The sequence below is a fragment of the Cibotium barometz genome, chromosome 22 (genome assembly GCF_041138505.1).
Source record: "Cibotium barometz isolate CiBa-2024 chromosome 22, ASM4113850v1, whole genome shotgun sequence".
Classification (NCBI taxonomy): domain Eukaryota; kingdom Viridiplantae; phylum Streptophyta; class Polypodiopsida; order Cyatheales; family Cibotiaceae; genus Cibotium; species Cibotium barometz.
In genome coordinates this window covers 4,708,631-4,725,890 of record NC_141067.1, presented here as the reverse complement: position 1 = coordinate 4,725,890, position 17,260 = coordinate 4,708,631, and positions in this window count along the sequence as shown.

Below are 17,260 nucleotides of genomic sequence, written 5' to 3'. Positions count from 1 at the left end.
ACACACACACACACACAGAAAAAGGTATGCAAACCAATAGAAAGACTCAGGGAGAGGGAGTACATACGTATAGACTACCAGAGAGAGACGGAGAGAGAGAGAGAGAGAGAGAGAGAGAGAGAGAGAGAACCTCCAAAGAGAGAAGGCAGGTCCACATAATAGTTACAAGAGAGTGGGACGTTCTAAATTTTTTTTACAAGAGAGTGGGATGTTCTAATTCTGTTTTTGATATTTAGCTTCCACCTTACTATCAATAATTTTAAGCACCTAAAAGACCAATGTCAGGGATACTATTTTGAGACCAATGTAAGGGATTTTGAAGAGTAAAACATCATTGGTATTATTGATACAAGGAAGGTTCACCCAATGCATGGAGGGATTTAGAAGAAGAGTCAAGCATCATTGCTAGAACTACTTCTGTGAATGTGTGTCATGTTGCCACATATCCCACATGTTGTGAATGTGTGTCAAACATTGCTAGAACTACTTCTGTGAATGTGTGTTGGACATGTTGCCACATGTCATGTGCCACATGTCATGAAAGAAGGACTAGATAGTAAAGATGAATTTTCTTACCTAGAAGGTTCAACCAATGCAATGGAGGGTTTTTAGCAGAAGAGTCAAACAACACTGCTAGAACTACTTCTGTTATTGTGTGCCAAACATGTTGCCACATCCTAGAAGATGAATATATCTACATCTAAATATCATGATTACTAGAAATTAAGGAATACGGAGTCTAAACATCATGATTGGAATTGGAAAATGAACATATGGATCACGATTATTGTAACTCAAGATTCTAAGTACTAGATGCATATTCTGGAAAAATTTGATGTGCTTCAAAAGAAGTACGAAAAAATCTAAGACATGAGTTTGATAAGAGAATTGATAGTGCAATGCATGCTTAGAGTTGAGCTTTTTTGAGTCTATAGATGCATGCTTCTTCGAGTCTATAGGTGCATCAAGTGACATACAGGAGTCACCTCAATCAAATGAAGAAAGGCCAACTTCATCAAGGAATCCCAATGGATATTGAGAAATGGAAGCCAAAGAAGGCCATAGCACCAAGTGTACTCTTTAGTTAGTCGAATTTTCATGAAGAGTATTGACTCCACAAAAAAGAACTCAAGAGATGTGATTTTCCTATCAGATTTATATTAATTAATGAAGGAATGAGACAACAAGGTAACAAAAGAGACTTGAGAGATCTTGTTTTTCTTAATGAAGGAGTGATACAAGAGGGTGACAAAACAAAGAGTTTTCACTTATCTCCCCACTATCCTTGCTAGCTCCTCTCAAGCATCATTTGGTGGTCTAAAGAGCACACCACATGCTAACCCCTCAACCCAATCCTTCCAATGCTAACTTCACACTATGCAGGTGATCCCAGCTTGGTTTCAGATGGCCCTTTGTTATGGCTTCACAATCAAGACCCCAGAATTTTTTCTCGTGGCCCTTCATTATGGAACCCTATAATTTTTTCAAGCATAAATGCACGTGTTCTCATTCTAGTCTCTCCCAGAAACACATTAATAAGAGAAGAAAAACATGGCATGAAGAACTTATTACCAATATGTTGTAATGCATGCAACCCTCCCTTCCTTCAAAGAGCTCCATATCATTTGTTGTCATGCCAACTCTTACATATTGTCCACACTAGAGGTAGTAGCCACACACACTCCTCTCTTCCATCAAAGAGCTCCACATTGTCCATTCTCATGCCGGCTAAGTTATCATCCACTAGAAGGTTGCCACAAACACTCCTCTCTCTCACTTCTATGGTAGCTACATAAGCACAAGGATAAAGTAGAGAATAGAGTAGCAAGATCGAGACTCAATTTCCACACAATGGAAGAGTGTGTTGTGTTACGAGATAAAACTGACTTATATACAAGATTGTACAATTTCACACACAAAATATGGACGACTAGGTGCCGAGGGCTCTCATAAGTGGCCACAATACTTAATCTCATAATACATTTATGAAGAAGTACATCCACAAGGGATTCAACTAAGCTTGCTACCACATGCTCTCGAAGTAGGAATGATAATAAGAGTTCCATCAGCAGACCATGATGAGTGCCCATCCATGTTTATAGATTTGGCCACTACTGTTGCTTCATAGCTTGATTATGTACATCTTTTTGTGTGTCCTCTTTTCTCATTGATGTAGAATATTAGTGGAGATAGTTGTTAATTACCTTCCCCCCTTTCATGGTGGCTGATTAGAGGAATTTATTATAGAGAGAATTAAGAAGCTTATTGTTTCTACTCTTGACACTGAGGGAATGCTCAATGTTCACTGTTCCTCTGGAAGGAGTGGATTCAATGTTCATTATTCCTTTGAAAGGACCTCAGGGGGAAGGCTTGTTATTGAGATAATGATCAATGTTCATTGTTCCTCCAAAAGGAATGGGGAAGGCTTATTAATAAATGAAGAATCTAGTGATTGGCAAGAGTATCTAAAGAGAGTGGGGGCGCCCACAGGCGACTATAGTGTTGTCCTCATCCATGAATCAAGTATTTTCTTTGTTCTCTGTCATGACTTCTTTTTTTTTTAGCAGCCTAATATTCTCTAATACCTTGTGATTTGCAATGACTATTCTTAGAGTTGCAATTGTAACGTTACATGTGCAATCTCCATGGCCTTACAAGTAATGAGATCAAGAGAAACATAATGTTAGTGCATAGTAAGAACTCATATTAGTACAACTATTCAAAAAGTTGCAACATACTGACTACTTTACATTACTAATCAGTTTTGCTTATGCAAGATAGCAATACTACTAATATTTTTTACATAGATATGGGTGCATACGCACGTGCACACACACACACACAGAAAAAGGTATGCAAACCAATAGAAAGACTCAAGGAGAGGGAGTACATACGTATAGACTACCAGAGAGAGACGGAGAGAGAGAGAGAGAGAGTCTAGAGAGAGAGAGAGAGAGAGAACCTCCAAAGAGAGAAGGCAGGTCCACATAATAGTTACAAGAGAGTGGGACGTTCTAAATTTTTTTTACAAGAGAGTGGGATGTTCTAATTCTGTTTTTGATATTTAGCTTCCACCTTACTATCAATAATTTTAAGCACCTAAAAGACCAATGTCAGGGATACTATTTTGAGACCAATGTAAGGGATTTTGAAGAGTAAAACATCATTGGTATTATTGATACAAGGAAGGTTCACCCAATGCATGGAGGGATTTAGAAGAAGAGTCAAGCATCATTGCTAGAACTACTTCTGTGAATGTGTGTCATGTTGCCACATATCCCACATGTTGTGAATGTGTGTCAAACATTGCTAGAACTACTTCTGTGAATGTGTGTTGGACATGTTGCCACATGTCATGAAAGAAGGACTAGATAGTAAAGATGAATTTTCTTACCTAGAAGGTTCAACCAATGCAATGGAGGGTTTTTAGCAGAAGAGTCAAACAACACTGCTAGAACTACTTCTGTTATTGTGTGCCAAACATGTTGCCACATCCTAGAAGATGAATATATCTACATCTAAATATCATGATTACTAGAAATTAAGGAATACGGAGTCTAAACATCATGATTGGAATTGGAAAATGAACATATGGATCACGATTATTGTAACTCAAGATTCTAAGTACTAGATGCATATTTTGGAAAAATTTGATGTGCTTCAAAAGAAGTACGAAAAAATCTAAGACATGAGTTTGATAAGAGAATTGATAGTGCAATGCATGCTTAGAGTTGAGCTTTTTTGAGTCTATAGATGCATGCTTCTTCGAGTCTATAGGTGCATCAAGTGACATACAGGAGTCACCTCAATCAAATGAAGAAAGGCCACCTTCATCAAGGAATCCCAATGGATATTGAGAAATGGAAGCCAAAGAAGGCCATAGCACCAAGTGTACTCTTTAGTTAGTCGAATTTTCATGAAGAGTATTGACTCCACAAAAAAGAACTCAAGAGATGTGATTTTCCTATCAGATTTATATTAATTAATGAAGGAATGAGACAACAAGGTAACAAAAGAGACTTGAGAGATCTTGTTTTTCTTAATGAAGGAGTGATACAAGAGGGTGACAAAACAAAGAGTTTTCACTTATCTCCCCACTATCCTTGCTAGCTCCTCTCAAGCATCATTTGGTGGTCTAAAGAGCACACCACATGCTAACCCCTCAACCCAATCCTTCCAATGCTAATTTCACACTATGCAGGTGATCCAGCTTGGTTTCATATGGCCCTTTGTTATGGCTTCACAATCAAGACCCCAGAATTTTTTCTCGTGGCCCTTCATTATGGAACCCTATAATTTTTTCAAGCATAAATGCACGTGTTCTCATTCTAGTCTCTCCCAGAAACACATTAATAAGAGAAGAAAAACATGGCATGAAGAACTTATTACCAATATGTTGTAATGCATGCAACCCTCCCTTCCTTCAAAGAGCTCCATATCATTTGTTGTCATGCCAACTCTTACATATTGTCCACACTAGGTAGTAGCCACACACACTCCTCTCTTCCATCAAAGAGCTCCACATTGTCCATTCTCATGCCGGCTAAGTTATCATCCACTAGAAGGTTGCCACAAACACTCCTCTCTCTCACTTCTATGGTAGCTACATAAGCACAAGGATAAAGTAGAGAATAGAGTAGCAAGATCGAGACTCAATTTCCACACAATGGAAGAGTGTGTTGTGTTATGAGATAAAACTGACTTATATACAAGATTGTACAATTTCACACACAAAATATGGACGACTAGGTGCCGAGGGCTCTCATAAGTGGCCACAATACTTAATCTCATAATACATTTATGAAGAAGTACATCCACAAGGGATTCAACTAAGCTTGCTACCACATGCTCTCGAAGTAGGAATGATAATAAGAGTTCCATCAGCAGACCATGATGAGTGCCCATCCATGTTTATAGATTTGGCCACTACTGTTGCTTCATAGCTTGATTATGTACATCTTTTTGTGTGTCCTCTTTTCTCATTGATGTAGAATATTAGTGGAGATAGTTGTTAATTACCTTCCCCCCTTTCATGGTGGCTGATTAGAGGAATTTATTATAGAGAGAATTAAGAAGCTTATTGTTTCTACTCTTGACACTGAGGGAATGCTCAATGTTCACTGTTCCTCTGGAAGGAGTGGATTCAATGTTCATTATTCCTTTGAAAGGACCTCAGGGGGAAGGCTTGTTATTGAGATAATGATCAATGTTCGTTGTTCCTCCAAAAGGAATGGAGAAGGCTTATTAATAAATGAAGAATCTAGTGATTGGCAAGAGTATCTAAAGAGAGTGGGGGCGTCCACAGGCGACTATAGTGTTGTCCTCATCCATGAATCAAGTATTTTCTTTGTTCTCTGTCATGACTTCTTTTTTTTTTTAGCAGCCTAATATTCTCTAATACCTTGTGATTTGCAATGACTATTCTTAGAGTTGCAATTGTAACGTTACATGTGCAATCTCCATGGCCTTACAAGTAATGAGATCAAGAGAAACATAATGTTAGTGCATAGTAAGAACTCATATTAGTACAACTATTCAAAAAGTTGCAACATACTGACTACTTTACATTACTAATCAGTTTTGCTTATGCAAGATAGCAATACTACTAATATTTTTTACATAGATATGGGTGCATACGGACGTGCACACACACACACACACACACACACACACACACACACACACACAGAAAAAGGTATGCAAACCAATAGAAAGACTCAGGGAGAGGGAGTACATACGTATAGACTACCAGAGAGAGACGGAGAGAGAGAGAGAGAGAGAGAGAGAGAGAGAGAGAGAGAGAGAGAGAGAGAGAGAGAGAGAGAGAACCTCCAAAGAGAGAAGGCAGGTCCACATAATAGTTACAAGAGAGTGGGACGTTCTAAATTTTTCTTACAAGAGAGTGGGATGTTCTAATTCTGTTTTTGATATTTAGCTTCCACCTTACTATCAATAATTTTAAGCACCTAAAAGACCAATGTCAGGGATACTATTTTGAGACCAATGTAAGGGATTTTGAAGAGTAAAACATCATTGGTATTATTGATACAAGGAAGGTTCACCCAATGCATGGAGGGATTTAGAAGAAGAGTCAAGCATCATTGCTAGAACTACTTCTGTGAATGTGTGTCATGTTGCCACATATCCCACATGTTGTGAATGTGTGTCAAACATTGCTAGAACTACTTCTGTGAATGTGTGTTGGACATGTTGCCACATGTCATGTGCCACATGTCATGAAAGAAGGACTAGATAGTAAAGATGAATTTTCTTACCTAGAAGGTTCAACCAATGCAATGGAGGGTTTTTAGCAGAAGAGTCAAACAACACTGCTAGAACTACTTCTGTTATTGTGTGCCAAACATGTTGCCACATCCTAGAAGATGAATATATCTACATCTAAATATCATGATTACTAGAAATTAAGGAATACGGAGTCTAAACATCATGATGGAATTGGAAAATGAACATATGGATCACGATTATTGTAACTCAAGATTCTAAGTACTAGATGCATATTCTGGAAAAATTTGATGTGCTTCAAAAGAAGTACGAAAAAATCTAAGACATGAGTTTGATAAGAGAATTGATAGTGCAATGCATGCTTAGAGTTGAGCTTTTTTGAGTCTATAGATGCATGCTTCTTCGAGTCTATAGGTGCATCAAGTGACATACAGGAGTCACCTCAATCAAATGAAGAAAGGCCAACTTCATCAAGGAATCCCAATGGATATTGAGAAATGGAAGCCAAAGAAGGCCATAGCACCAAGTGTACTCTTTAGTTAGTCGAATTTTCATGAAGAGTATTGACTCCACAAAAAAGAACTCAAGAGATGTGATTTTCCTATCAGATTTATATTAATTAATGAAGGAATGAGACAACAAGGTAACAAAAGAGACTTGAGAGATCTTGTTTTTCTTAATGAAGGAGTGATACAAGAGGGTGACAAAACAAAGAGTTTTCACTTATCTCCCCACTATCCTTGCTAGCTCCTCTCAAGCATCATTTGGTGGTCTAAAGAGCACACCACATGCTAACCCCTCAACCCAATCCTTCCAATGCTAACTTCACACTATGCAGGTGATCCCAGCTTGGTTTCAGATGGCCCTTTGTTATGGCTTCACAATCAAGACCCCAGAATTTTTTCTCGTGGCCCTTCATTATGGAACCCTATAATTTTTTCAAGCATAAATGCACGTGTTCTCATTCTAGTCTCTCCCAGAAACACATTAATAAGAGAAGAAAAACATGGCATGAAGAACTTATTACCAATATGTTGTAATGCATGCAACCCTCCCTTCCTTCAAAGAGCTCCATATCATTTGTTGTCATGCCAACTCTTACATATTGTCCACACTAGAGGTAGTAGCCACACACACTCCTCTCTTCCATCAAAGAGCTCCACATTGTCCATTCTCATGCCGGCTAAGTTATCATCCACTAGAAGGTTGCCACAAACACTCCTCTCTCTCACTTCTATGGTAGCTACATAAGCACAAGGATAAAGTAGAGAATAGAGTAGCAAGATCGAGACTCAATTTCCACACAATGGAAGAGTGTGTTGTGTTATGAGATAAAACTGACTTATATACAAGATTGTACAATTTCACACACAAAATATGGACGACTAGGTGCCGAGGGCTCTCATAAGTGGCCACAATACTTAATCTCATAATACATTTATGAAGAAGTACATCCACAAGGGATTCAACTAAGCTTGCTACCACATGCTCTCGAAGTAGGAATGATAATAAGAGTTCCATCAACAGACCATGATGAGTGCCCATCCATGTTTATAGATTTGGCCACTACTGTTGCTTCATAGCTTGATTATGTACATCTTTTTGTGTGTCCTCTTTTCTCATTGATGTAGAATATTAGTGGAGATAGTTGTTAATTACCTTCCCCCCTTTCATGGTGGCTGATTAGAGGAATTTATTATAGAGAGAATTAAGAAGCTTATTGTTTCTACTCTTGACACTGAGGGAATGCTCAATGTTCACTGTTCCTCTGGAAGGAGTGGATTCAATGTTCATTATTCCTTTGAAAGGACCTCAGGGGGAAGGCTTGTTATTGAGATAATGATCAATGTTCATTGTTCCTCCAAAAGGAATGAGGAAGGCTTATTAATAAATGAAGAATCTAGTGATTGGCAAGAGTATCTAAAGAGAGTGGGGGCGCCCACAGGCGACTATAGTGTTGTCCTCATCCATGAATCAAGTATTTTCTTTGTTCTCTGTCATGACTTCTTTTTTTTTTTAGCAGCCTAATATTCTCTAATACCTTGTGATTTGCAATGACTATTCTTAGAGTTGCAATTGTAACGTTACATGTGCAATCTCCATGGCCTTACAAGTAATGAGATCAAGAGAAACATAATGTTAGTGCATAGTAAGAACTCATATTAGTACAACTATTCAAAAAGTTGCAACATACTGACTACTTTACATTACTAATCAGTTTTGCTTATGCAAGATAGCAATACTACTAATATTTTTTACATAGATATGGGTGCATACGCACGTGCACACACACACACACACACACACACACACAGAAAAAGGTATGCAAACCAATAGAAAGACTCAGGGAGAGGGAGTACATACGTATAGACTACCAGAGAGAGACGGAGAGAGAGAGAGAGAGAGAGAGAGAGAGAGAGAGAGAGAGAACCTCCAAAGAGAGAAGGCAGGTCCACATAATAGTTACAAGAGAGTGGGACGTTCTAAATTTTTTTTACAAGAGAGTGGGATGTTCTAATTCTGTTTTTGATATTTAGCTTCCACCTTACTATCAATAATTTTAAGCACCTAAAAGACCAATGTCAGGGATACTATTTTGAGACCAATGTAAGGGATTTTGAAGAGTAAAACATCATTGGTATTATTGATACAAGGAAGGTTCACCCAATGCATGGAGGGATTTAGAAGAAGAGTCAAGCATCATTGCTAGAACTACTTCTGTGAATGTGTGTCATGTTGCCACATATCCCACATGTTGTGAATGTGTGTCAAACATTGCTAGAACTACTTCTGTGAATGTGTGTTGGACATGTTGCCACATGTCATGAAAGAAGGACTAGATAGTAAAGATGAATTTTCTTACCTAGAAGGTTCAACCAATGCAATGGAGGGTTTTTAGCAGAAGAGTCAAACAACACTGCTAGAACTACTTCTGTTATTGTGTGCCAAACATGTTGCCACATCCTAGAAGATGAATATATCTACATCTAAATATCATGATTACTAGAAATTAAGGAATACGGAGTCTAAACATCATGATTGGAATTGGAAAATGAACATATGGATCACGATTATTGTAACTCAAGATTCTAAGTACTAGATGCATATTCTGGAAAAATTTGATGTGCTTCAAAAGAAGTACGAAAAAATCTAAGACATGAGTTTGATAAGAGAATTGATAGTGCAATGCATGCTTAGAGTTGAGCTTTTTTGAGTCTATAGATGCATGCTTCTTCGAGTCTATAGGTGCATCAAGTGACATACAGGAGTCACCTCAATCAAATGAAGAAAGGCCAACTTCATCAAGGAATCCCAATGGATATTGAGAAATGGAAGCCAAAGAAGGCCATAGCACCAAGTGTACTCTTTAGTTAGTCGAATTTTCATGAAGAGTATTGACTCCACAAAAAATAACTCAAGAGATGTGATTTTCCTATCAGATTTATATTAATTAATGAAGGAATGAGACAACAAGGTAACAAAAGAGACTTGAGAGATCTTGTTTTTCTTAATGAAGGAGTGATACAAGAGGGTGACAAAACAAAGAGTTTTCACTTATCTCCCCACTATCCTTGCTAGCTCCTCTCAAGCATCATTTGGTGGTCTAAAGAGCACACCACATGCTAACCCCTCAACCCAATCCTTCCAATGCTAACTTCACACTATGCAGGTGATCCAGCTTGGTTTCAGATGGCCCTTTGTTATGGCTTCACAATCAAGACCCCAGAATTTTTTCTCGTGGCCCTTCATTATGGAACCCTATAATTTTTTCAAGCATAAATGCACGTGTTCTCATTCTAGTCTCTCCCAGAAACACATTAATAAGAGAAGAAAAACATGGCATGAAGAACTTATTACCAATATGTTGTAATGCATGCAACCCTCCCTTCCTTCAAAGAGCTCCATATCATTTGTTGTCATGCCAACTCTTACATATTGTCCACACTAGGTAGTAGCCACACACACTCCTCTCTTCCATCAAAGAGCTCCACATTGTCCATTCTCATGCCGGCTAAGTTATCATCCACTAGAAGGTTGCCACAAACACTCCTCTCTCTCACTTCTATGGTAGCTACATAAGCACAAGGATAAAGTAGAGAATAGAGTAGCAAGATCGAGACTCAATTTCCACACAATGGAAGAGTGTGTTGTGTTATGAGATAAAACTGACTTATATACAAGATTGTACAATTTCACACACAAAATATGGACGAGTAGGTGCCGAGGGCTCTCATAAGTGGCCACAATACTTAATCTCATAATACATTTATGAAGAAGTACATCCACAAGGGATTCAACTAAGCTTGCTACCACATGCTCTCGAAGTAGGAATGATAATAAGAGTTCCATCAGCAGACCATGATGAGTGCCCATCCATGTTTATAGATTTGGCCACTACTGTTGCTTCATAGCTTGATTATGTACATCTTTTTGTGTGTCCTCTTTTCTCATTGATGTAGAATATTAGTGGAGATAGTTGTTAATTACCTTCCCCCCTTTCATGGTGGCTGATTAGAGGAATTTATTATAGAGAGAATTAAGAAGCTTATTGTTTCTACTCTTGACACTGAGGGAATGCTCAATGTTCACTGTTCCTCTGGAAGGAGTGGATTCAATGTTCATTATTCCTTTGAAAGGACCTCAGGGGGAAGGCTTGTTATTGAGATAATGATCAATGTTCGTTGTTCCTCCAAAAGGAATGGGGAAGGCTTATTAATAAATGAAGAATCTAGTGATTGGCAAGAGTATCTAAAGAGAGTGGGGGCGTCCACAGGCGACTATAGTGTTGTCCTCATCCATGAATCAAGTATTTTCTTTGTTCTCTGTCATGACTTCTTTTTTTTTTTTAGCAGCCTAATATTCTCTAATACCTTGTGATTTGCAATGACTATTCTTAGAGTTGCAATTGTAACGTTACATGTGCAATCTCCATGGCCTTACAAGTAATGAGATCAAGAGAAACATAATGTTAGTGCATAGTAAGAACTCATATTAGTACAACTATTCAAAAAGTTGCAACATACTGACTACTTTACATTACTAATCAGTTTTGCTTATGCAAGATAGCAATACTACTAATATTTTTTACATAGATATGGGTGCATACGCACGTGCACACACACACACACACACACACACACAGAGAAAAAGGTATGCAAACCAATAGAAAGACTCAGGGAGAGGGAGTACATACGTATAGACTACCAGAGAGAGACGGAGAGAGAGAGAGAGAGAGAGAGAGAGAGAGAGAGAGAGAGAGAGAGAGAGAGAGAGAACCTCCAAAGAGAGAAGGCAAGTCCACATAATAGTTACAAGAGAGTGGGACGTTCTAAATTTTTTTTACAAGAGAGTGGGATGTTCTAATTCTGTTTTTGATATTTAGCTTCCACCTTACTATCAATAATTTTAAGCACCTAAAAGACCAATGTCAGGGATACTATTTTGAGACCAATGTAAGGGATTTTGAAGAGTAAAACATCATTGGTATTATTGATACAAGGAAGGTTCACCCAATGCATGGAGGGATTTAGAAGAAGAGTCAAGCATCATTGCTAGAACTACTTCTGTGAATGTGTGTCATGTTGCCACATATCCCACATGTTGTGAATGTGTGTCAAACATTGCTAGAACTACTTCTGTGAATGTGTGTTGGACATGTTGCCACATGTCATGTGCCACATGTCATGAAAGAAGGACTAGATAGTAAAGATGAATTTTCTTACCTAGAAGGTTCAACCAATGCAATGGAGGGTTTTTAGCAGAAGAGTCAAACAACACTGCTAGAACTACTTCTGTTATTGTGTGCCAAACATGTTGCCACATCCTAGAAGGTGAATATATCTACATCTAAATATCATGATTACTAGAAATTAAGGAATACGGAGTCTAAACATCATGATTGGAATTGGAAAATGAACATATGGATCACGATTATTGTAACTCAAGATTCTAAGTACTAGATGCATATTCTGGAAAAATTTGATGTGCTTCAAAAGAAGTACGAAAAAATCTAAGACATGAGTTTGATAAGAGAATTGATAGTGCAATGCATGCTTAGAGTTGAGCTTTTTTGAGTCTATAGATGCATGCTTCTTCGAGTCTATAGGTGCATCAAGTGACATACAGGAGTCACCTCAATCAAATGAAGAAAGGCCAACTTCATCAAGGAATCCCAATGGATATTGAGAAATGGAAGCCAAAGAAGGCCATAGCACCAAGTGTACTCTTTAGTTAGTCGAATTTTCATGAAGAGTATTGACTCCACAAAAAAGAACTCAAGAGATGTGATTTTCCTATCAGATTTATATTAATTAATGAAGGAATGAGACAACAAGGTAACAAAAGAGACTTGAGAGATCTTGTTTTTCTTAATGAAGGAGTGATACAAGAGGGTGACAAAACAAAGAGTTTTCACTTATCTCCCCACTATCCTTGCTAGCTCCTCTCAAGCATCATTTGGTGGTCTAAAGAGCACACCACATGCTAACCCCTCAACCCAATCCTTCCAATGCTAACTTCACACTATGCAGGTGATCCAGCTTGGTTTCAGATGGCCCTTTGTTATGGCTTCACAATCAAGACCCCAGAATTTTTTCTCGTGGCCCTTCATTATGGAACTCTATAATTTTTTCAAGCATAAATGCACGTGTTCTCATTCTAGTCTCTCCCAGAAACACATTAATAAGAGAAGAAAAACATGGCATGAAGAACTTATTACCAATATGTTGTAATGCATGCAACCCTCCCTTCCTTCAAAGAGCTCCATATCATTTGTTGTCATGCCAACTCTTACATATTGTCCACACTAGAGGTAGTAGCCACACACACTCCTCTCTTCCATCAAAGAGCTCCACATTGTCCATTCTCATGCCGGCTAAGTTATCATCCACTAGAAGGTTGCCACAAACACTCCTCTCTCTCACTTCTATGGTAGCTACATAAGCACAAGGATAAAGTAGAGAATAGAGTAGCAAGATCGAGACTCAATTTCCACACAATGGAAGAGTGTGTTGTGTTATGAGATAAAACTGACTTATATACAAGATTGTACAATTTCACACACAAAATATGGACGACTAGGTGCCGAGGGCTCTCATAAGTGGCCACAATACTTAATCTCATAATACATTTATGAAGAAGTACATCCACAAGGGATTCAACTAAGCTTGCCACCACATGCTCTCGAAGTAGGAATGATAATAAGAGTTCCATCAGCGGACCATGATGAGTGCCCATCCATGTTTATAGATTTGGCCACTACTGTTGCTTCATAGCTTGATTATGTACATCTTCTTGTGTGTCCTCTTTTCTCATTGATGTAGAATATTAGTGGAGATAGTTGTTAATTACCTTCCCCCCTTTCATGGTGGCTGATTAGAGGAATTTATTATAGAGAGAATTAAGAAGCTTATTGTTTCTACTCTTGACACTGAGGGAATGCTCAATGTTCACTGTTCCTCTGGAAGGAGTGGATTCAATGTTCATTATTCCTTTGAAAGGACCTCAGGGGGAAGGCTTGTTATTGAGATAATGATCAATGTTCGTTGTTCCTCCAAAAGGAATGGGGAAGGCTTATTAATAAATGAAGAATCTAGTGATTGGCAAGAGTATCTAAAGAGAGTGGGGGCGTCCACAGGCGACTATAGTGTTGTCCTCATCCATGAATCAAGTATTTTCTTTGTTCTCTGTCATGACTCCTTTTTTTTTAGCAGCCTAATATTCTCTAATACCTTGTGATTTGCAATGACTATTCTTAGAGTTGCAATTGTAACGTTACATGTGCAATCTCCATGGCCTTACAAGTAATGAGATCAAGAGAAACATAATGTTAGTGCATAGTAAGAACTCATATTAGTACAACTATTCAAAAAGTTGCAACATATTGACTACTTTACATTACTAATCAGTTTTGCTTATGCAAGATAGCAATACTACTAATATTTTTTACATAGATATGGGTGCATACGCACGTGCACACACACACACACACACACACAGAAAAAGGTATGCAAACCAATAGAAAGACTCAGGGAGAGGGAGTACATACGTATAGACTACCAGAGAGAGACGGAGAGAGAGAGAGAGAGAGAGAGAGAGAGAGAGAGAGAGAGAGAGAGAACCTCCAAAGAGAGAAGGCAGGTCCACATAATAGTTACAAGAGAGTGGGACGTTCTAAATTTTTTTTACAAGAGAGTGGGATGTTCTAATTCTGTTTTTGATATGTAGCTTCCACCTTACTATCAATAATTTTAAGCACCTAAAAGACCAATGTCAGGGATACTATTTTGAGACCAATGTAAGGGATTTTGAAGAGTAAAACATCATTGGTATTATTGATACAAGGAAGGTTCACCCAATGCATGGAGGGATTTAGAAGAAGAGTCAAGCATCATTGCTAGAACTACTTCTGTGAATGTGTGTCATGTTGCCACATATCCCACATGTTGTGAATGTGTGTCAAACATTGCTAGAACTACTTCTGTGAAAATGTGTTGGACATGTTGCCACATGTCATGTGCCACATGTCATGAAAGAAGGACTAGATAGTAAAGATGAATTTTCTTACCTAGAAGGTTCAACCAATGCAATGGAGGGTTTTTAGCAGAAGAGTCAAACAACACTGCTAGAACTACTTCTGTTATTGTGTGCCAAACATGTTGCCACATCCTAGAAGATGAATATATCTACATCTAAATATCATGATTACTAGAAATTAAGGAATACGGAGTCTAAACATCATGATTGGAATTGGAAAATGAACATATGGATCACGATTATTGTAACTCAAGATTCTAAGTACTAGATGCATATTCTGGAAAAATTTGATGTGCTTCAAAAGAAGTACGAAAAAATCTAAGACATGAGTTTGATAAGAGAATTGATAGTGCAATGCATGCTTAGAGTTGAGCTTTTTTGAGTCTATAGATGCATGCTTCTTCGAGTCTATAGGTGCATCAAGTGACATACAGGAGTCACCTCAATCAAATGAAGAAAGGCCAACTTCATCAAGGAATCCCAATGGATATTGAGAAATGGAAGCCAAAGAAGGCCATAGCACCAAGTGTACTCTTTAGTTAGTCTAATTTTCATGAAGAGTATTGACTCCACAAAAAAGAACTCAAGAGATGTGATTTTCCTATCAGATTTATATTAATTAATGAAGGAATGAGACAACAAGGTAACAAAAGAGACTTGAGAGATCTTGTTTTTCTTAATGAAGGAGTGATACAAGAGGGTGACAAAACAAAGAGTTTTCACTTATCTCCCCCCTATCCTTGCTAGCTCCTCTCAAGCATCATTTGGTGGTCTAAAGAGCACACCACATGCTAACCCCTCAACCCAATCCTTCCAATGCTAACTTCACACTATGCAGGTGATCCAGCTTGGTTTCAGATGGCCCTTTGTTATGGCTTCACAATCAAGACCCCAGAATTTTTTCTCGTGGCCCTTCATTATGGAACCCTATAATTTTTTCAAGCATAAATGCACGTGTTCTCATTCTAGTCTCTCCCAGAAACACATTAATAAGAGAAGAAAAACATGGCATGAAGAACTTATTACCAATATGTTGTAATGCATGCAACCCTCCCTTCCTTCAAAGAGCTCCATATCATTTGTTGTCATGCCAACTCTTACATATTGTCCACACTAGGTAGTAGCCACACACACTCCTCTCTTCCATCAAAGAGCTCCACATTGTCCATTCTCATGCCGGCTAAGTTATCATCCACTAGAAGGTTGCCACAAACACTCCTCTCTCTCACTTCTATGGTAGCTACATAAGCACAAGGATAAAGTAGAGAATAGAGTAGCAAGATCGAGACTCAATTTCCACACAATGGAAGAGTGTGTTGTGTTATGAGATAAAACTGACTTATATACAAGATTGTACAATTTCACACACAAAATATGGACGACTAGGTGCCGAGGGCTCTCATAAGTGGCCACAATACTTAATCTCATAATACATTTATGAAGAAGTACATACAAGGGATTCAACTAAGCTTGCTACCACATGCTCTCGAAGTAGGAATGATAATAAGAGTTCCATCAGCAGACCATGATGAGTGCCCATCCATGTTTATAGATTTGGCCACTACTGTTGCTTCATAGCTTGATTATGTACATCTTTTTGTGTGTCCTCTTTTCTCATTGATGTAGAATATTAGTGGAGATAGTTGTTAATTACCTTCCCCCTTTTCATGGTGGCTGATTAGAGGAATTTATTATAGAGAGAATTAAGAAGCTTATTGTTTCTACTCTTGACACTGTGAGGGAATGCTCAATGTTCACTGTTCCTCTGGAAGGAGTGGATTCAATGTTCATTATTCCTTTGAAAGGACCTCGGGGGGAAGGCTTGTTATTGAGATAATGATCAATGTTCGTTGTTCCTCCAAAAGGAATGGGAAAGGCTTATTAATAAATGAAGAATCTAGTGATTGGCAAGAGTATCTAAAGAGAGTGGGGGCGTCCACAGGCGACTATAGTGTTGTCCTCATCCATGAATCAAGTATTTTCTTTGTTCTCTGTCATGACTCCTTTTTTTTTTAGCAGCCTAATATTCTCTAATACCTTGTGATTTGCAATGACTATTCTTAGAGTTGCAATTGTAACGTTACATGTGCAATCTCCATGGCCTTACAAGTAATGAGATCAAGAGAAACATAATGTTAGTGCATAGTAAGAACTCATATTAGTACAACTATTCAAAAAGTTGCAACATACTGACTACTTTACATTACTAATCAGTTTTGCTTATGCAAGATAGCAATACTACTAATATTTTTTACATAGATATGGGTGCATATGCACGTGCACACACACACACACACACACACACACACACACACAGAAAAAGGTATGCAAACCAATAGAAAGACTCAGGGAGAGGGAGTACATACGTATAGACTACCAGAGAGAGACGGAGAGAGAGAGAGAGAGAGAGAGAGAGAGAGCGAGAGAGAGAGAGAGAGAGAGAGAGAGAGAGAGAGAGAGAGAGAGAGAACCTCCAAAGAGA